Here is a 21,116-nt window from a genome sequence, read left to right on the forward strand (position 1 = left end):
GCCCTATGTAGCCCAAAGGGAGGACAGTGTACTGGAATAGCCAGTCTGGGGTGGAAAATGCTGTCTTTTCTTTAGCTTCTTTGGTTAGGGGAATCTGCCAATATCCTTTTGTCAGATCCAGTGTAGTCAAGAATCGGGCTCTACCCAGTCGGTCAACCAGTTCGTTGATGCCTGATATGGGGTATTCAACAAATTGGGATACTTCATTCAGTCATTGAAAGTCATTACAAAATCTCGTGGTACCGTCAGGTTTAGGCACTAGAACGATTGGACTGGACCACTGACTGTAAGATTCTTCAATAAACCCTAATTCCAACATTTTCTTTACTTCGGCCTTGATTTCTTCTCTTTTGGCTGCTGGGATTTGGTAGGGTCTCAATGTTACCTTGGCTCTGGGGATCATGTGGATATGGCGATAGGTCTCAGTTGTCCGCCCCGGTTTTGTGGAGAACACATCTCTGTTGTGACTAATCATGTCGGCTGCCTCGATCTTTTGGATCGGTGTCAAGTCGGGTGATATCCTCGTTTGCTCGTGTAAATTTTTCTCCTGGGGAAGGGTCTCCTGGGTGACTAAGCATGCCTCTCAATCGTGCCAAGGTTTTAGAAGATTGATGTGGTAAATTTGTTCCAGTTTCCTGCGACGTGGCTGCCGCACCTTATAATTCACCTCTCCTACGGCTTTAATCACTTCATAGGGTCCCTGCCACTGGGCCAACAGTTCACTTTCTGCTGTGGGAACCAGTACCATCACACTATCCCCTGATTGGAATCATCAAAGCTTTGCTTAGTGGTTATAATGGGTTCATTGAGTGTCCTGTGCTCTCTCCAAGTGTTCCCATACAATGGGCATAACTTGGGCTATCCAATCCCTCATCTGCAGTACATGCTCGACTATGTTCCTTCCGGGATTTGGCTCCTCTTCCCAGGCTTCTCTGGCTATATCCAATATGCCCCGAGGGTGGTGCCCATATAGTAGTTCAAATGGAGAGAAACCCATGGAGGCTTGCGGAACCTCCCGGATAGCGAACATGAGGTAAGGCAATAGGGTATCCCAATCTTTCCCATCCCGGCTCACCACTTTCCTGATCATGGCCTTGAGAGTCCTATTGAACCTTTCCACAAGGCCATCTGTTTGCAGGTGGTATACAGAGGTCCGTAGGGCTTGTACATGGAGCAACGAACAGAGATTGTTCATCAGCTTGAACACAAAAGGTATCCCTTGATCAGTCAATATCTCCTTGGGTAGCCCAACCCAGGCAAAGATCTGTACTAGCTCCTTAGCTATTGTCTTGAAAGCTGTGTTGCATAGGGGAACAGCATCCGGGTATCAGGTTGCATAATCTAGTACAACAAGCACATGGTAGTAGCCCCGAGCTATCTTCTCTACGGGCCCTACCAGATCCATGTCTATGCATTCAAATGATACCTCTATTATTGGAAGAGCTGTCAAAGGGCCCGCAAGTGCAGGCGACAGCTATGTAGCTGACACTCCAGACAAGAGGTGCAGTATCGCCCAGCATCTTCATGTACTCCTTGCCAGAAGAACCTCCGCAGGATCCGTGCCTGGGTTTTCTCTACCCCTAGGCGTCCTCCAAATAGGTGACTGTGGGCGAGGCTCAATATGGCTTTTTGATGTTTTCGTAGCACCAGGAGTTGATGTATCTCTTGCTCCTGCATTTGCACCATGCGGTAACGGAGATCTTTCTTCACTATAAAGTAAGGTCTGGGACCCCAGACCTTCCCATCCACAGCTATCCCATCTATCTCAGCCACCTCTTTCCTGGCATTATCATATCTGGGGTCCTCCGCCTGGTCCCGCCTGAAAGTCTCTCTCCTGGGACGCTCGCCACTGTCACAGCTGGGGCCAGCCTCTGACTCACCTTCCGTTGTGGTAGTTTCTCTGATGGCTGCTTGTGTCCATCTGCCTACTAGGGCAGCCTTCTGGCCCTCGGTCAGGATCCGGGTTCCCAAGGCTTTCGTGGCCTTCGTCTCTTTTTTCATCTTTCAGGGGTCTGAGAACAGTTCCTGAGAAATCTCAGCGAACATCAGGAGTTAACATTCCCCCGGCGATGAGTCACTGCCCTCAGGGTCCCCACCTCCCTCCAGCCTCTCCGGGGGAGTAAACTATCAAATCCTGGATAGTCCCTCCCAGTGACTACAGGATATGGGAGTTTAGGAACTACGCCCATGGTCACCTCAATGGGGTTCCCCTGAACCTCTGTCTCCATTGGGATGGTGAAGTAATGGCTCATGGCCCCATACATGCACATCACTGTTACGTGTTTGGCTTGTAGAAGCTGGCTACTTTTTCCCAGCTTATCCAATATGAGGGTGATAGCACTCCCACAGTCCAAAAGTGCTGTAGTCTCTGCTCCCTTTATTCTCACTGGCCTGGTGTAGTTATGCGGGGCTAATGCGACCCCCGCAAGGTGGATAAGAGAGCACGGGACCTCCCAATCCCCCAAGTTACATTGCATAAGCTCCTCGGTGCTGGGACACTGTGCTGCTATGTGTCCCCACTCCCCAGATGCATAGCATCTATAACTGCTTCTAATTACTCCCCTATCACGGGGGTTAAAGGGTTTAGTCCCAGGGTTCCCCCCACTCAGGCCAATCCCTTCCTTCCGGGGTCCCCGCTGGTTTCCCTCCCCCCCCTTCTTCCACCTAGGACTCCTTGGGGGTTTGGCTGCCCTACCTTCTAGGACTGGGGTTGGGTGCTTACTTTGAAAGGGGCCTTCCTTTGGTAGTCGGGTCAATTCCCTAGCTGTCATGCATCTTTCTACCAGCGTGATCATCTCGTCGTAGGTGGACAGTTCATTCTGGCCTACCCGTTTTCGGAGATCTGGTGACAATTCCCATATGTAATGGACCATGACCAGGGTCTCCAAAATCTCCTCCTGGCTGCATACCTCAGGTTGTAACCACTTTCACACGAGGTGTATAAGGTCAAATAGCTGGGAGCTTGGGGGTTTGTTCTCCTGGTATTTCCAGTCATTGAACCTCTGGGCCCATACTGCTGCTGTCACCCCTGATCGTGCTAGGATCTCTACCTTCAGATGGGTATAGTCAGTGGCATCCATGGCAGGCAAGTCAAAGTAGGCCTTCTGGGCCTTTCCGCACAAAAAAGCGGCGAGAATGCTGGCTCACTGCTCCTGTGACCACGCCTCACACTGAGCAGTCCTTTCGAATGAGAGGAGATATGCTTCTACGTCATCTTCCGATATCATCTTTGGCAGATAGCCAGCGGCCCTCAGGGTTCACATCTCATCGGACCCCCGGGCCTGGGTGGTGAGGATCTTCAGCTGGTCCATCACCTCTCGCAAGGGGGCATGATCTTGGGTCTCATGGCCCATTAAGAATTGATTGGTTTCCTGCTGTAGCCTCATAGACTCCTGTTGCGCCATTACCTGAACCCGGGTGGCCTTCTGCTGGGCTGCCATGGCTGGTATTGCTCAGTTTCTCCCACAGCGCAGCTTCCTCCTACAGCTCCTGATACGCACATCCACCTGACTGGGAGGCTTTTAAATAGTTTCAGCCAGCCCCTGATTGGCTTCAGGTGTCCCAATCAACCTAGCTGTCTTTCCAGCCTTCTGGAAAGATCTTAATTTGCCCCAGGTGTCTTAATTGACCTGGAGAGCTGCCATTTGCTTATCCTGGTAACAGGGATTTGTTTAGACTGTGGCTAATATGTGTCTCCCATTACTTTACTATAGCCATCTGGCCTTGCCCTGTCACAATATAAAATGATGGGGTCTAAATTAGCTGTTACTACTGAAGAAACAGATCTTGGAGTCATTGTGGATAGTTCTCTGAAAACATTCACTCAATGTGCAGCGGCAGTCAAAAAAGCCGACAGAATATTAGGAATCATTAAGAAAGGGATAGATAATAAGACAGAAAATATCATATTGTCAACCTCTGGAACTCCTTACCAGAGGGTGTTGTGAAGGCCAATACTATAACAGGGCTCAAAAGGGAGCTAGATAGATTCATGGATGATAGGTTCATCAATGGCTATTAGCCAGGATGGGCAGGAATGCTGTCCCTAGCCTCTGTTTGCCAGAAGCTGGAAATGGGGAACAAAGAGTGGATCACTTGATGATTACCTATTCTGTTCATTCCCTCTGGGGCACCTGGCATTGGCCACTGTCGGAAGACAGGATACAGGATTAGATGGACCTTTGGTCTGATCCAGTATGGCCGCTCTTATTTTTGTTCTTATGTATTGACTTTGCATTTGAGCACTCTGCAGGGTTTGCACTTCCACCTCCAACAGATACCCAACAGCAATATGTACCCCAGCTTCATCCAACTTGCACTCTTAACACAAAACCTTAGCAGTGCCCTCAGCAGCGTTAAGGCAGAATAACTTCCCAAATGTGTGGAATGTGGGACAGTCAGACGTGTGGCTCTGTTGAGATAACTGATACAATAGATAGCTGGTCCCTGTTTCTGCAAATTGCTGTTTTGAGTTATTTGTGGCTGGTTGTCTTGGGTGGCTTGTCTGCCCCATACGTGTCTTATCCACTCTTAAGTGTTTTGTCTGGTGACCACCGTTATTAACTGTACGGACAGAGATGGCCACTTGTCCCTAAGTCCTACTGTCTGCCCTTTACCCTCTACTTCCCCAGTGTCTGCACTTGGGGGAGTTCTCTGGAACAGTTGCATCCTGGCAGAGGACTGGTTCTTCCTCCCTTCTCCTTGCAGGAGAGGAGAGTCTGGCTGGAACAGGGGTCAGCCTCTCAGACAGCCCCTGGATAGGGCTTCACAGGCTCAATCTCTGAAAGTCTATGCCCCTTTGTGGGGTTTACTTCCTACCCCTCTTTCTGGGGAGTGTTGCTTGGCTGTCAGCCAGGGCAGCTCTGGAAGCAGTATGTTCCATGGCTATCTCCAGCTCGACTGGCCTACCTCTGTTATTAGCAGTCTCTGTGTGGAGCAGCCTTCTTCCTGGTCACCACCCTTTCTATGAAAAAAGAAAAGGAGGACTTGTGGCACCTTAGAGACTAACAAATTTATTTGAGCATAAGCTTTCGTGATGCATCAGATGAAGTGAGCTGTAGCTCATGAAAGCTTATGCTCAAATAAATTTGCTAGTCTCTAAGGTGCCACAAGTCCTCCTTTTCTTTTTGCGAATACAGACTAACATGACTGCTACTCTGAAACCCTTTCTATGGTAAGCTTCCCTTTTTACACCCCTCCAGGCTGAACAAGCTGTGAAGATACATCTTGTTAGTGCAGCACAGGCCCAGAGGAGCTCATTAGCCTCCTTCCTGGCCAGCGGGAGGCCGTGTTCCTTCACAGTAGCAGGTAAGTGCCCCTCTTGGTTGGTATTTTTCTCATGCAAGGTTTTTCCTTTCCACCCTTGACCCTGCTGGCTCTCTCATTCAGTCTCTTAGCTGGCTTGGGATCTTTAGAGAGGAAATGGAAGCAGTGTCATAAAAGTTTGACATTTGGCTCTCCCTGAACCCACATGGGCAGGACCTCACTTTCAAACTCTAGATGCTCCCAGTCCTTCAGAGATGATCTCCCTTGTTGTCGGTAGCTACCAGTGTGGTGCTCTGCTCTTGTTCGATAATGATAACAGTCGGCTGCGTGTGTGTTCCCTCTGTGTGCTGCCCCAGCTTTGCGCAGATAGCTGACACAGCAAACCCTGAGAGAACCCCCAAAGACCACAAACTCTAGTAAGATACGAAGGCACCCGGCCAGGTTTATTGTCAAACGAAGCACAGTGATAGTTCCCTATAGACTCTACAGGGCATACTACAAATGTGTGCTCCCTGGCAATGGACACAGCTCGGTCAGTGGTGGGAAACTCTACTGCCCCCTAGGCTGCACAAAGATGTGCGCTCCCAGACCTACGTTTATACCGTTGCAGGACAGATTACTCATCATATTTGAAACGAATCTATCCATCATGTTGTCCTTTTGACCCTGTCTTTAAGATGCACCTGCCTGTTCCTTGTTATGTCTGTGGAGTGTTCTGATGCCGTCTTGGCGCAAGTTCCTCTCATTAGCACTTATGTGTGTGCACATGCTTCTAACAACCTTTTCTTGCCAACTTCTGTGAGTGGGCCCTGCCTCTGGCTTACAGCCCAGCTTTGCTTAACACTGCCTGGAAGTATTTTGGTTCAGGCTTCAGGCCTCAGACTGAGACTCTGATACAAGAGTTTATGTTTCAGGGCCTCCTCTTACTACATCCCTTTTCACTTTAGAGCATTCCTGAGTCCCTGTGTGGACTCAGGCTCCTTAAACCAAAACTCTGAATCCCACGTCGATGAGCTCTGGGTTGGTCCTTGTTGTTCACCAGGCTCAGCTCCCTTCATTTGTCACTAACTTGTTTTGGCATCTTGCCTTTGATTTCTTTTGAAATCAAGATACTAATGTTACTCTGGCACTGCAGCCTTTTGTTGAGATCAGGGAACTTCCTCAGCTGACCATTTTGTGCATTCCACATCGCGAATTTTGTTTAGGATGACTGGCTTCAATGTGCTCTGCCTCTGGATGGGCTATCTCTTATGTTGGGAAAGACTAGATTTGGCACCAAATTGTTTGCACATACCTCTCAGGTCCAGTTGCTGGCTGGCACCTGTGGTGTCACCCCATGGTATTTTAGGATGTGACAGAGGCTGCTGTGAACATTTCTATTAGTCATCTCAATCAGGGAGCATTGAAATTCCAAACCCTCCTTACCATGTTTACTTTGAGGTGGATGTTCAGACCAGCCTTCTTTCCATGTGATCTCCACAGAAAGGGCACACTCAGTTATGATCAGGCAAATGCACCAGAACCTTTGGCTGTGCCCTTTTCTCATGTTCCTCTCCTGTCACCGTGGAGGCGGAACAGGGACTGCTGAAATTTGTGGGGATACTGCCATCAATTCTGTCTGCCACAGTTACAGGACAGCCCATAGCTCCCTACTTCTCCATGGCAGGAGTTGTTTGGACACAAGATTTAGGATATGTGCTGAGCCTCTCAGACTCACCAAACCCCTAGCTGTAAATCGGCATGAAAGAGACTGGGATGAACTACACAGCCTTAGTCTGTGTTACAGTAGCACTACTGCCTGGCCCTGCAGTGTTCATTGTCTGCCAGGTGCCCATGGTGGGACACCCTTCGCCTTTAGTAACGCCAGGGCACTCCATCTGAGTGCCACTGATATGAATGGCTTTGCCTAAGCAGTCAAGGGGGTTGGTTGCATGATGAAGGCCCTATCCCAAGGCCCAGTATTGGAGTAGGCAAGGTTGGCTTCATTGCCACTTGACAAAGGCAATTTCAGGTAACGGAGACACCACCAGCACTTTAGTTTTTCACCTTATGTTACTACTTGTAGACTGGTGAGCCAAACCAATGGGGGGGTTGAACCTGTCACAGCTAAGCCTCTGTTAGGTATCTCCCAGAGTAACTGTTTCAAGTGGGAATCCATGGAGGTAGAAGTCTTAGCCTGCAAGTGAGTAACCAAACCCTCTTAAGAGACTCATATTTAATCCTGAGAAAAGTTGAGTTGCTTGCAAATGCTGTTGTGATGTGTATGTGCACAGACGAACACACTCAAAAACCTGCAGCATGGTTAGGAAAGTAAAAATGTCTTGGAACACCTCCCTGGCAAGTGACCCACAATTTCTCCGGAAAGAGAACACAGTGTGGTCACAACTCCAGGTATCTAGTGTCCTGGGCTTGGGTAGCTGCTGCCACCACTAAGCTTCATAGTTTGAAATTTTATATCATGTCCCCACTCACTCTATGCACTTCTTCCAAGGAACTGGTCCCCAGAAGTGTGTGTTCACTGGTACATATGATAGGTGCTCTTCCACTGCAGGAAAAGCAAGATTTGGTTAACAAACTCTTTACTTTGTTACTTACAGATAAACCCATGAATGACATCAGTTATTGTTCATCTAGAGGTGCCTTCTTTACCCTCTCAAGCACAGGAACGTTTTGTGGCAGATCCCAATTCAGACTTCCTTCGCAGAAGCTGCTGAGTCCTGCTTCCTCTGGACTCATTTCAAAGCCACTTTCCCAGTAGCCTGGACTCGTACAGTCCCCAATGCCACTGGATGATCTCTGGTGTCTTGAGACCCCATTCCTGGCACTTTCACTGAGATGCCGGAACAACCCACCTCTGGCCAGCTGGCTTCAACTCTCCCCTCCAACATCCTCACTCAGCTGCTGACATTTGAACAGACATTCCATGGTGGCTCCTAGCAACCAAATGGGCCTTTTCAGAATCCCTCGATGTTAAATCACCATCTCGTAGCCAACCACAGGTTTTACATCCCACACCCCATATGTAAAATAACATTAGGTAAATGCATTACCTAACATTCTCCACAAGTGTGATTATTGAGCAATACTCTGCGTCTGGCTTTGGGTGTAAGAGCCCCTGGAAGAACCTGGGTAGGTGTTGCAAGAGTTACGGTCCCATACTGTTTTTGTGCTGACCTAATTTACAAAGTCCTTCCCATGAGAAATTATAGCACAGCCACAGGCAAACTCAGTAGCAGGGCTCTCAGTTTTTCCATTGCCCTGATTTTTTACGAGGAATTTCAAAGGGTCTCCCATAAGGAGCATAATTAAAGACTGAGAGCCTTGTGTTGGTTCACAGTGCTCTGGCTGTACTTGTTCCGGTGATGTCATGCCACACTCCAGGCTCTTCACTGAAAGATCCCCTCCGGGTGCTTTCCTCCTGGAATCTGACTCTTCTCTAGAGTGGAACATGCAACTCAGCTTTCTGTACTCCACAAAACACCCCAGATTGCCTTGTATTATTTAAATGGGCAGTGCTCATCCCTCCTGCCCATAGAAATGAACCACAGCATTCAGTGAAAACACTCTGTATTTTACATGACGTGTGGGATCTCTGAGGATTTGTTTGATTTGCTGTATATGAGCCCAGAAATTTTGAAGAGTCAAGTGTTTTCCCCCAGTTGTTGCCAATGGGGTGTTTTGCCGCAGCTGGGTGAATGTGGACCCATTCCTTTTATCTGTAGGCATGTCTGCCTAGCCACTCCCTAAAGAACATTGCTCGTTGCTGCCCTCACCTGCCTCAGGCAGCAGTTTATATTTGCAGATTAGTTCAAAGGGGAAATACCATGAACCCCCTTTTTATGGAAATGTCTTCTTTTCTCTTACTCAGGGAGCTTCTTTCCTGTGCTTTACTACTTTCTAGAACAGCCTGATTTAACAAAGAGGTAAGAGAACCTCTCTCCATGAGACACTCAGCTCAAACATGTACAAACTTGATGGCTAAATCCATACCTGAGCAACTAAATAAAAGCCTGAGGGCCTTTCCCACAGCATTGAGTGTGGACTTAGTTAGGAGCTAGAGGTGCTCAGTTCCTCTGAAAATCAGGTCACTGATTTTGGTCCCTAAAGATGTATATAAGTGCCTAACTTTATTCAGCCAGGTTGGAAAATGTTGGTCTAGGAATGGAAAATTGAGATACTGGCTGCCAAAAGTGAGTGTTAGAAAATACAGAGTATTCTGAAGTTTGTATGGAAGTCAACAGGGGAATGCAGATAAGAGCTGTAGGTGTGGAGTAGAACCTGGACACTTAGGGCTTGTCTTCACAGGAAAGTTAGTGCAGAGCAGGCTAGGGTCTGAATTTATAGCACACTAGTTTCTCCGCATGAACTCCTGTGATGGGGTGAACCAGGCCCTCTGAAGCCCTCTGCTGAAAACTTTTTGTCTTACCACATCTTGTTTCAGAAAGGAACAGTGGAGGTAAGTCCTCCAAGCTGCATAGAGAGGTTGCAGGAGAAACAGCCAATCAGGGCCAGCAGGCTCACATAGAAGGAGCTGCAGGGCCAGAGACAATCAGTTGCAGCCTAGAGCCAGAGGAGCCAGGATGGTGTTCCTGGCGGCTGTCTGAAGAAGTGGCAGGACTGTGAATAGAGCAGTTGCTGGCAGGGGCCAGGGGAGCAAGAAGGAGCTCCTGGCTGACTGCTGGGACTGCGTACAAGACGTCAGCCCTACGGTAAGGGTGAAGTGTTTGTGAAGGTGCTGGGGCTGTGGGGAAGGGGACTTGAAATATTTATTGTCCTACCTGGAGAGCCGGGACCAGAAAGGCCCAGAAAGCGTGAAGAGTCTCCAGGGAGGAAGCCCTGTCGGCATGGCCCCATACCAGAGTCAAGGGACTATTGGACAGCTAGTTCAGAAGGGGCTGCAGCACTGAATAAGGACTGAGCTGAGGGAGGGCTTCAGGAAGACACCAATGGAAGAGGGGTACTGGGATAGGCTCTTGTTGGACTGTTTAAGGACCTGAGCCCAGGGAGGGTTGCTGGCCAACACCAACTGAGGGGTACTAGGATAGGCCCCATTGGACTGTTTATCCCAGAAGTGGTATTTTGGTTTGTGCTTCACGTATACACTGCGAGAGGTGAGTCCCACCCTGTTACAAGTCCCTATGTGGACATTCACTGCATAGTAAAAGTGCCTTTAGGCAGGTTAACTTTGTACACTTTATAGACCCCAATAAAGCAAAGCAACATCATGTAGTAAGAGACAAGAAGTGTGTCACTGGCTGGCCCTTTAAGGGGAACAAGGCTCAGCTTTGCCACTGACCACTGATCTCCAGCTAATCTGAACTGGCTGAGAGAGTGAGAGGGTTGCATAAAAGGCTGAGAGAGCTTGTGACGTTATTGACATAATCTGGGACCGTATAGATCATTGTTGCAACCAAGGTCCTGTAGTGGCATCAAATCTTGTATAAAGGGAGGTCAAATAAGGTGTCCCAGATAAGATTATGGTTTGCTGGTTATGATTATGCTGTCTATATGTGTGCATTGTTTTTGTAGTTAAAGTTATGAATATTGGCTCTATACTGTCTGTATTTCAAATTTATGCTATGATTCTGGGTGAGACCCAGGGCTGAAAGTAAAATTGAGCTCTTACTGGTATGGGGCCAGCTTTGCGCCTTCCGCCCTCCCTGTAAGGCGCGGGGCCTCAGGCGGAAGGGACGGGGTTGGGGTCAGCGTCCCCCAGCCAACCCATCTGGCCCAAGCCGCCTAGGGCTCCAGTAGTGATTTGAAGGGCCCGGAGTCCCGCGCCCTTTTAAATTGTGGGCCCGGGGCAGCTACTTCTTTTGAAAGGGGCAACGACATTAAAGCGCTGCCACGGCAGCGCTTTCAGCAGGGTCCTTTGCCGTGGCAGGGCTTTAACGTCGCTGCCCCTTTTGTGCCCCACGTTGGCAGCCCTGCCGGGTCATCGCTGCCTCTTTTGCGTCCCACGTCGGCGGCCCTGCTGGTAGGGATCCAGCAGGATCGCCAATGGGGGGCACAAAAGGGGCAGCGACGTTAAAGCGCTGCCACGGTCCTTAAAGCGCTGCTGCAACAGTGCTTTAAAGTCACGGTACGGGCCAGTACTGGCAGCTACATTTTACCGGGACGCCGTACCGGCCCGTACCGCCTTCCTTTCACCCCTGGTGACACCCCAGACAAGTTGGTGTCCGCTCTGCCTAGCCTGCTTGATGGCCCATTAAGGACTATCAGCTATACTATTTAACTATTGAGAGAAGGTAGACACGAGGACATGCCTATGGACAGAACTCTGAGGTGTTTTCAGGCCATGTGATGGACAGTTTGTCTTTAGAACAAAGAAAGAAAGACCACACGGCATGAGAATATAAAAAGCTGCTGCAGCTCCTGCATCTTGTCTTCAATCCTGCTTCTTACCTCTGGAGCTACACTGAAGCTTTGAACCAAGGACTGAAAGATCCATCCCAGCTCTGGATGTTCTCCAGAGACTTGATTTGAACCTGCAGTTTATTCTATCACTGCTGCAAGCTTGAACCAAGAACTTTGCCATTACTGTATGTAATTGATTCCATTTAATCATAGATTCATAGATACTAAGGTCAGAAGGGACCACTCTGATCATCTAGTCCGACCTCCTGCATAGCGCAGGCCACAGAATGTCACCCACCACTCCTATGAAAAACCTCACCCATGTCTGAGCTATTGAAGTCCTCAAATCATGGTTCAAAACTTCAAGGAGCAGAGAAGCCTCCCTCCAGTCAACCATGCCCCATGCTACAGAGGAAGGCAAAAAAACCTCCAGGGCCTCTCCAATCTGCCCTGGAGGAAAACTCCCTCCCAACCCCAAACATGGCAATCAGCCAAACCCTGAGCACATGGGCAAGATTCACCAGCCAGATACCCAGGAAAGAATTTTCTATAGTAAATCGATCCCATCCATCTAATATCATTTCTAGCTCTCATCTATATCTTTTTCCTTTTATGAATAAACCTTTAGATTTTAGATTCTAAAGGATTGGCAACAGCGTAATTTGTGGGTAAGATCTGATTTGTATATTGACCTGGGTCTGGGGCTTAATCCTTTGGGATTGAGAGAACCTTTTTTCTTTTATTGGGGTATTGGTTTTTATAACCAGTCATCCCCATAATGAGTGGCAATGGTGGTGATATTGGGAAACTGGAGTGTCTGAGGGAATTGCTTGTGTGACTTGTGGTTAGCCAGTGGGGTAAAACCAAAGTCTTCCCTGTTTGGCTGGTTTGGTTTGCCTTGGTGTGCAGAGAAACACCAGCGTTGGGCTGTAACTGCCCTGCTTTAAGCAATTTGTCCTGAATTGGCACTCTCAGTTGTATCCTGCCAGAACCAGCATCATTACAGAGCTCCATTAGCACTCCTGGTGACACCTAGATAGGGTTGCCAACCCTCCAGGATTGTTCTGGAGTCTCCAGGAATTAAAGATTAATCTCTACTTAAAGATTATGTCATGTGATGAAACCTCCAGGAATATGTCCAACCAAAACTGGCAACTGTACACCTAGGGGATAAGGCCTAATTAAAAATGAATCCCAGCTGTGGGGGGAGCTGGGTGGTTACTATAAAGAAAGGAAGCCTGAAACAGAAGGGAGCTGCAGGGAGAGGGGGAAACAACTCTTCAGTGCTTCCCTTGGCATTAGAGGGTGGAACCAGGGTAGACTGGGAGAAGCCACTGAGATGAAGCAACCTTTGGTGGTGAACCCTGATAAAAGGGCAGGGGCCAGGCCTCCAGGCAAGAACCCATGGGAGAGGTTCATCTGAGGAGCAGAGCATGGGGGAAACGCAAGAGGGATGAAGGTTCAAGACTGAGGAAGGGTAGTCATGTTAAAATTTATATTTTCATTTTGGATTTATTGGGGTATTCCAGGATCCCTGAAAGAAGGGTGAACCTAAAGAGACCTTGGAGCCTGGGAGGATAGTCATGAAGCCCTGAGACAAGGGGGTACCTGAGAATCTGGGCCCAGAGTCAGGGACCGAAGACCTGACACAACGTCATTGGACTTCTGTTTATTGGTGTCTATTGTTACATCAGAAGGGCTGAGACTTTCCAGTGACCTGATGGGAAGGCTGAGTCACAAGAAGAGATAGACCACTGCACAATCAGAGTGGCTGTTGGCAGGGGAGTGCTAGATGAGGCAAATCTGCTACACCACACCCTGCCATGGGTGGACACACCAACGGGGAGTTCACTCTTCTGCAAAGTGCTATGTGGAATAGCCCTGTGTGATGACCTCGAGCTAAGACCACCTGGAAGAAGTCAGACTCACAATCTTTCCTGGGCCTGTCTGCCCTATTTATGGGCCAGGCAAGGAAGAGTTAAAGGCCTGGAAAATCAAGGCAGCTGGAATATGTCAGTCTACCAGGCCCAGCTGCTTCACTTGCTAAGGAGGAAGAGGAAGACTGCAGCAGAGCGAGGAAGACGTTACCCTGGCCAGAGGGGAGAGTGGGCTGTTCAGACTGAGAAGGCTTTTGGGTATTTTGAGATTTTGTTTCCTGGAAAGGCAGCTCTTTATTTTGGGTATGTAAGAGCTCACAATGTGACATTCCTGAAGAAACCCAAGGCAATCTAATTAGGTAGTGTGTGTAGTATTCTGTTTATGAGCAAAGATTGTGGGCTTCATAAATACAACATGTGAGTGGTATTTGTTCTGGAGGAAAGGTGGAAGGGAAATTGAAGTCACTGAAAGAGAGATTCAGGAACCCCAATCAGATTGTGACCAAAGGGAATGATCACCAGAAGATTCCTTTGATGGGACAGAGGTGGAAAATGAAGGAAGATGGAGGGATATGAATGGGCAAACCTTATTTTTGGTATTAACTAACGTTTAGTGCTTGACTTTGAAACCTTAATGTTCTTTTAATGTAAATTTTTTGGATGCAGTTTTCTGAGGTTTTTATTAGAGCATAAGCTTTCCAGCGATTTGTTCGGATACAGACTAACACAGATGCTACTCTGAAACCTAAGGTTTTTATAAAACTTTAACATTTTAAAAAAATATATCACATGGAAACAGATTGATCCCTGCCATGGGGTCCACTCATCACAGGTGGTGCCTCCTCCTGGGTGCTCTGGGGATTAGTTCTTTCCAGGCCCAAGGCCCTCTTCTGCTGCTCACTGCACGCCCTGCTGCTGCTGCACTGTCTCGCTCTCTCTCTCACTCTCTGTGGCTCAGGGTGCTCCCTCTCTGTGACTTGGCCCTCCTGCCAGGTCACTGTGCATGTTTCCCTCTTCTTGGGGGAAGGGGAAACCTTTCCTTACCAGAAGTTTCAGGCAGTCTTCCCATTCACTGCTCCAGGGTGCCACTTCTTCAATGGCTGGTAGAGGAATCCAGGCCCATCCTCTACTCTGGGTTCTGGCTCAGGCACCCTCTAATCAGTAGTCAAGGTCTGCACCATCCTGAACCTTGCTGCCTTTTCCCTGAGCCTTTGCTACACCTTCTAGCTCCCCCACTCTGGGTTTACCAGCCCTAACTCCCTCCTCTCAGGGAATAATTGCAGACTAATTTCTCTAGCCCCAAACACACCTCCCTTCCCCCAGGGAGTGACTGCAGACTACTTCCCTGCAGCCTCTTTCTGCCACCAGCTCCCTGGCTTTATAGAAGCCTCATCTATTCCTACATTAGGACTTTCCTCTCAGCCTTCAGCCTAATAAATTAATTGGCCCCTCTGCCCTCTGTTAATCCCTTCAAGGCGAGTGTGGGGAGCACACCCTGTCACAATCCCCCACATGGCTCATGACCAAGGGTGAGACCTTTAGATTCACACCCCAGTCCTCTGGCATTTGAGCTAACAAAGTAATGGAGCAGTAAAAGGCTATTATCTACTATGAAGACCTGCCATCACATTTGGGTTTCATGCCTATTTGCTGACAACAAAGGAATGCCAAGACTCAGGAATCCGGGTTTAATTCTAGATTCTGTAGGGGGGCATGTCCAGTGGTTGCAGACCATTCTGCCACTCACCTCACTTTTTCCAGTCACATTCTGCTCCTGTCTTCCCCTCTCACCAGCTCCTGCCACCCCTTTTTCATCCCTAGCTCCTGCCCATGGTTCCCCTAACCCGTGTCTTTGTCTTTCCCCCAGTCTTCTCCTTCCCCTGTTCCTCAATCTTGCTCCTGTCCCCCTTCTGGTCTTCTTCCCTCCTCTGTCTCTGATTCTTCCCCCTTGTTCTTGCCTCTGTCCCCCCTTCTGTTTCCTGTTCCCACCCTTATCACCCCAAACCCCCCTCACCCCACTGCATTTGAATAAGGGGCTTTCTTCCTTCCCCTCTTCCTCCTAACTGTCCAGACACCAGCAGGGAGGCATTGCAAGCACAGGAGAGATGGTGACCCTGATTTCCTCTGGTCCAATGTCTGACATCACAAAAATCTCTGGAAGCCAGGACAGGAAATCACAGGGAAAGTTCTGCTTGGCCTCTGCAGGCCAGGGTGGCGCACACTCCATCACTTTGTGGGAATAGTTCATTCACAGTCTGGGTGTACATAGGAGCAGGGAGGGGATGGAGCATGCTCAGTGCAGGTTGAATCTTTGGAGAATTTAGCTGCAAAAATCTAACAGGTCTCAACTGAGTATGGGCAAACAGATTTTTCAGAGACTTAAAATTTGACCAAATTTGGGTGGTTTGTCACAGGAGTGGCAAAAGACACATCCCTGGCACCAGGGCATTTCCTCCTGCCAATTTCATGTCCCTGCTCCAAAGCATAGTGGCACTAGAGTTTTTCAACCCAATGATTGTAAAAAAACAATTAACATGGACAAAACAGTGCATTTTCCCCCTTGTTAGTTGAAATGCCTGAACCATTTGATCTGAAAATTAAAATGAGCCTGAGACACACCTGATACGGAAGTTTCAGCCTAAATGGTTCATGTTTGGCAAAGTTATAAGCAACTGAAACATGGTCTTATAATAGAAAATGGTGGGCACCCTTCAGTATAGTGTCTCTACCTGCGCCACCCACCGTATTCATAAATTCATAGAGTTTCAGGCCAGAAAGCACCATTAGATCAGCTAGTCTGACCTCCGGTGCCACACAGGCCATTATGGGTTTTCATTTAACCCAGTTATTCCCAATAACTTGAGAGCATATTTCCCAGAAAGGCATCAGCAAGTCTTGATTTGAAACCTCAAGAGCTGGGGAATCTATCACTTCCCTAGGGAGTTTGTTCCAAAGGTTGATCATCCTCCCTGGCACAAGTTTGCATCTTCTTTCTAATTTGAATTTATCTGGCTTCAGATTCCATCCATTTGTTCTGCCTTGCTCTACTAGTATTTTCTTTCTATCCTCTCCCCCCTTCATAACGTGTGAAGATGGCATCAAAGCTTTTTTGTTTTCCTTTTTTAAGAAAAAAAAAAGGCAGGGGGGATTTTTTTACTAGTTTTTTACTAGTTTTGTCACTTCCCCTCCTCCCCTCCCATCTGGTCTTTTTACCCTGATGCTGAGCAGAGTAAATGGGAATCAGGCCTGTTAAGTCCCAACTTTCCTGTTATTGCTGCAGGACAGGCAGCATGGGGTGGGATAATGATCTCACAATAATTTGAGAGCTGAGCTGTGGGGTTGCCAACCAGTTTGTGATGTCATGTCCCACAGGTATGCTAATCCTCCTGCAGAAATTAGCACCTACTGACTAACATGGAAAGTCCATTTCCCAAACATGATCCACATGTTGGGTTTTGCACCAGGAATGAAACACTGCAGGGAATTGTCCTTGAAAAACAGACCCAGCCCCAGAGTCCTCATACTGTAGTGTGGGGGTGTCGCCACGCTCTGAGATTGATGGGAAGGAATTGGTGGGCGAAGCCAGGACACCCCCACCCACCATGCTGGAAGCAGAGGGTGGGACAGGAAGTATAAAAGACAGGCCCAGCTGATCAGTCAGGCTGGAGCTGCCAAAGGTGACAGACACCCCCTGCCCACCTTGAGGCTGGAGCCTGAAGAAGATTCCTGTAGTGCTGAGGATGGGTCACAGCTGCCTGAACTGCCTGCCATCAGAGAAGCCAAGCAGCTGCTGGGACTGCTGCTGGCGGTGTACCCCGAGGAGATGGAGGACAATCCTGAGATACAGGTACACTCTGAGGGGGAATGTAGGAAGTAGCCCAGGGATACCAGACTATAGTCCAGTTGTGGTGTTGCCTGAATATAGGTCAGCGTGTTTTGGGCAGATCCCTGTCGACCCAGTGGTGGAACATTACACCACTGTTAGGGCCCTGGGCTGGGACCTAGTGGAGTAGGGTGGGCCCAAGTCCCCCTACCTCCTACTGCCAACCCCACCCCTGAGGTGACAGCCTCCCCACCTTAGTCCAGGAGGCCTGCATTTGTCTGCCATCTGCCAGAGCTAGGATATCAGACTGATGCTGTGCCCTGCTTGTGGGCTTGAGACCCCTAGACTCTTCGGTGCTGTGCCCTGCTGCAGTCAGTGCCCTGGGCTACCTGCTGCATGGCCCTGCTTAGAGGGCCCAGGGCCTAAGAGACAGCTAATCCCCCCCTCTAATCTTTGCCTAGAGAGGGTTCTGAGCATGTTGGGGCATGGCCACCCTCTGAGATGGATGAGGAGGAACAGCCTTGCACTCCTACGATGTGTCTGTTTCCTTGAAATGTAGGAGTGTCCCTGCCACCGCCTCTTTTGGGTGAGGAAAGAGGGTGCTCAGGAGCCACCAGCTCACCTTGGCAGTGGGATTGCTTAGTCTCTCTCCCACACTCTGCCTATTGTTAGTTGCTGCCTCTGCCTGTGATGGGGTATGTAAGCCCCACACTGGGGAACCAAGGGTTAATAAGCAGCGCTGTGCCCAGAAGGCCCCACCTCAGGTGCACTCACAATGGAAGCAGAGCTCAGAAAGGAGCAGCCTGGTTCAGTCAGGGGAGGCAGAGAAGGGAGCAGTCCTAAGCTGGTAGCTCCTGCACAGAGACTATGGGAGCTCCACACCGCCTGGACTGGACCCCGCTACTGAGCCAGCAGAGGCCCCATGGAGACTGGGAATAGAGAGCCACAATTGGAGAAGAACCTCTGGATGATGGCCAGGAGGACACCCGCACCCATGAGTCCATAAACTGGCCCCTGCTGTGACTTTGGAGGGGCAGAGGCTGCGGTAGGAAGTGCCCAGGGAGCAGGCATGATGGCTTCCACCCCAGGCTGCATATACAACCTGCTTCTCATAGGCTCTGGGTCTGAGCCCTCTGGAGCAGGGAGAGCCCAAGTTCCCCTACTACCTACCCCACAGGCTCTTGTTTCTGGGCAGTGCAGCCATAGACCCTTGCCACTGGGCAACACTCAGTTCACAACAGCAGTCAAAAAGGCTAACAGTTAGGAACTATTAGGAAAGGGATAGAAAATAAGATGAAAAAATATCTTAATGCCTCTATATGAACGCATGGTGGACCCACACTTTGGATATGTAGTTTTAGGATTTTATGTTTTATGTATTTTGTATAATTTAGAATGAAGGACAAAGAATAATAATGTAGCATGTATTAAATATATAGATGTATAATATGATTTGACCATATTCTACCAGCCACCCTTTCTGAAAGCAGAAAGGAATGGCCTACTGTGCCATTGGTAAAGATGCATCAGCCAGAATCTTGAATCTGAAGATGATTTCAGGGCAGTAACAGACCTTTAAGGTCACCACTTTGTTTTAGGTTTAGCATTTTGAAATAAGTAAAAGAATGCAATTATTGTTTTCTCCTGCATTGCAATTTGATGTTCCTGTTCAAATGCTTTGTGTAAATCAATCCTGTTTTGTGTGTGAATGAGAAATGTGTGTGTTAGAAGATAAATGTGAAGGCCATCACCAGACCAGATGTTCTAGGGAGGAATAGAGGACGGACATAAAGCCACCATGACAGGTTTCAGAGTAGCAGCCGTGTTAGTCTGTATTCGCAAAAAGAAAAGAAGTACTTGTGGCACCTTTAGAGACTAACAAATTTATTTGAGCATAAGCTTTCGTGAGCTATTGCAACACGCCCCTATTGAGATGTCAGAGGAGGGCAGATTGATGACTCTAAAAGATGTGGCATGCACCCATCAATAGGGACAAGATAGTTATGATCAAAACCAGCATGGGGTAACTCCAGAAGAGACTAATGAAGGAACAAGATAAAGGATGAGAAGAACAATTTAAGAAAACAAGCACTTGTCAAACAACAATTGATTACGCAAAACTCATTGGTCCTGTAGAACTGATCAATGAAATTGTTATTAATTGTTCACTTTATATAACTTCATAAGTAAAGTTTTATTAATGAAACTAAATTCATTCATAAAACCAGGTACCCCAATAACTGGCTAATTGAGTTTCACTTTCAATCCAATTGCTGCTTAAATCGCTGAAACTTACACTGTTTCAACATTCACAGAGAACATGAAACAATGGGTTTTATCATACACACTGTAAGGAGAATGATCACTTAAGATGAGCCATCGCCAGCATCGGGGGGGGGGGGGGGAAGAGGAAAACCTTTCTTGGTGACAAGCAAGGTAGGCTATTTTCAGCAGTTAACAAGAACATCTGAGGAACAGTGGGGGGTGGGGTGGGGGGGAGGAATAACATGGGGAAACGTTATTGCTGGCACATGATGGCATATATCACATTGGTAGATGCGCAGGTGAACGAGCCTCTGATAGTGTGGCTGATGTGATTAGGCCCTATGATGGTGTCCCCTGAATAGATATGTGGACAGAGTTGGCAATGCCCCTCTGCCATGTACATTGGTCAAACTGGACAGTCTCTACGTAAAAAAATAAATGGATACAAATCAGATGTCAAGAATTATAACATTCAAAAACCAGTCGGAGAACACTTCAATCTCTCCGGTCACTCAATTACAGACCTGAGGGTGGCTATCCTTCAACAAAAAAACTTCAAAAACAGACTCCAATGAGAGACTGCTGAATTGGAATTAATTTGCAAACTGGATACAATTAATTTAGGCTTGAATAGAGACTGGGAATGGATGAGTCATTACACAAAGTAAAACTATTTCCCCATGTTGTTTCTCCCCTACCCCCATTCCTCAGATGTTCTTGTTAACTGCTGGAAATGGCCTACCTTGATTGTCACCATGAAAGGTTTTCCTCCTTCCCCCCCCACCCCGCTGCTGGTGATGGCTCATCTTAAGTGATCACTCTCCTTACAGTGTGTATGATAAAACCCATTGTTTCATGTTCTCTGTGTGTGTATATAAATCTCCCCACTGAATTTTCCACCAAATGCATCCGATGAAGTGAGCTGTAGCTCACGAAAGCTTATGCTCAAATAAATGTGTTAGTCTCTAAGGTGCCACAAGTACTCCTTTTCTTTTTGCGAATACAGACTAACACGGCTACTACTCTGAAACCTGTTTCAACATTGTAATTTCTGCTCACTGTTTGTCATTCCTTACACTTGTCCATATTGTAACTCAAACTCCATTTTAAAATGCTCACTCCATTTTGTAAAAGCTTGCTGGAACCTTCATTTTTGCAAAACCCTGCTGTAATCTTATTAGTTTAGTTTAGATGTGTGAATGAGGTATGGATGGATGATAGAATCAACCTCCAGCCCCAGCTTGTCTTGATGAAATAAAGTGTAAACACCAATGGCTGAAGACACAGACAACAGCCCAAAACAAGAAGAGTCCACCCTAAAAAGAAAAGAACAAAAGTACAATTGAAGAAACATCAAAGCCAGGTCCCAGGCTGAAAGTCATGTCTGCAATTGACGGGTGATCAATCACACTGAACCCAGAGGCAGTGTGACACAGCAAGACCTATAGACTCTGGATTCAAACTAAAGCCTACAAAAAGGATGGATGAGATGGAAAACTTTGGAGGACAACATTCTGCTGCCAACATGG

The 21,116-nt window shown here is 47.9% G+C and overlaps 1 long non-coding RNA gene across 1 annotated transcript; it reads left to right on the forward strand.

Annotated features, from left to right (window-relative positions):
• Positions 1 to 5,049: 5,049 nt before the first annotated feature.
• On the forward strand, positions 5,050 to 19,369 carry LOC119843962. The gene is made up of 3 exons (XR_005289097.2): positions 5,050 to 5,307; positions 7,863 to 9,974; positions 13,152 to 19,369. It is a non-coding gene; the product is annotated as an uncharacterized LOC119843962 (long non-coding RNA).
• Positions 19,370 to 21,116: the final 1,747 nt, after the last annotated feature.

Source organism: Dermochelys coriacea, chromosome 15, assembly GCF_009764565.3.
Source record: "Dermochelys coriacea isolate rDerCor1 chromosome 15, rDerCor1.pri.v4, whole genome shotgun sequence".
NCBI lineage: Eukaryota > Metazoa > Chordata > Testudines > Dermochelyidae > Dermochelys > Dermochelys coriacea.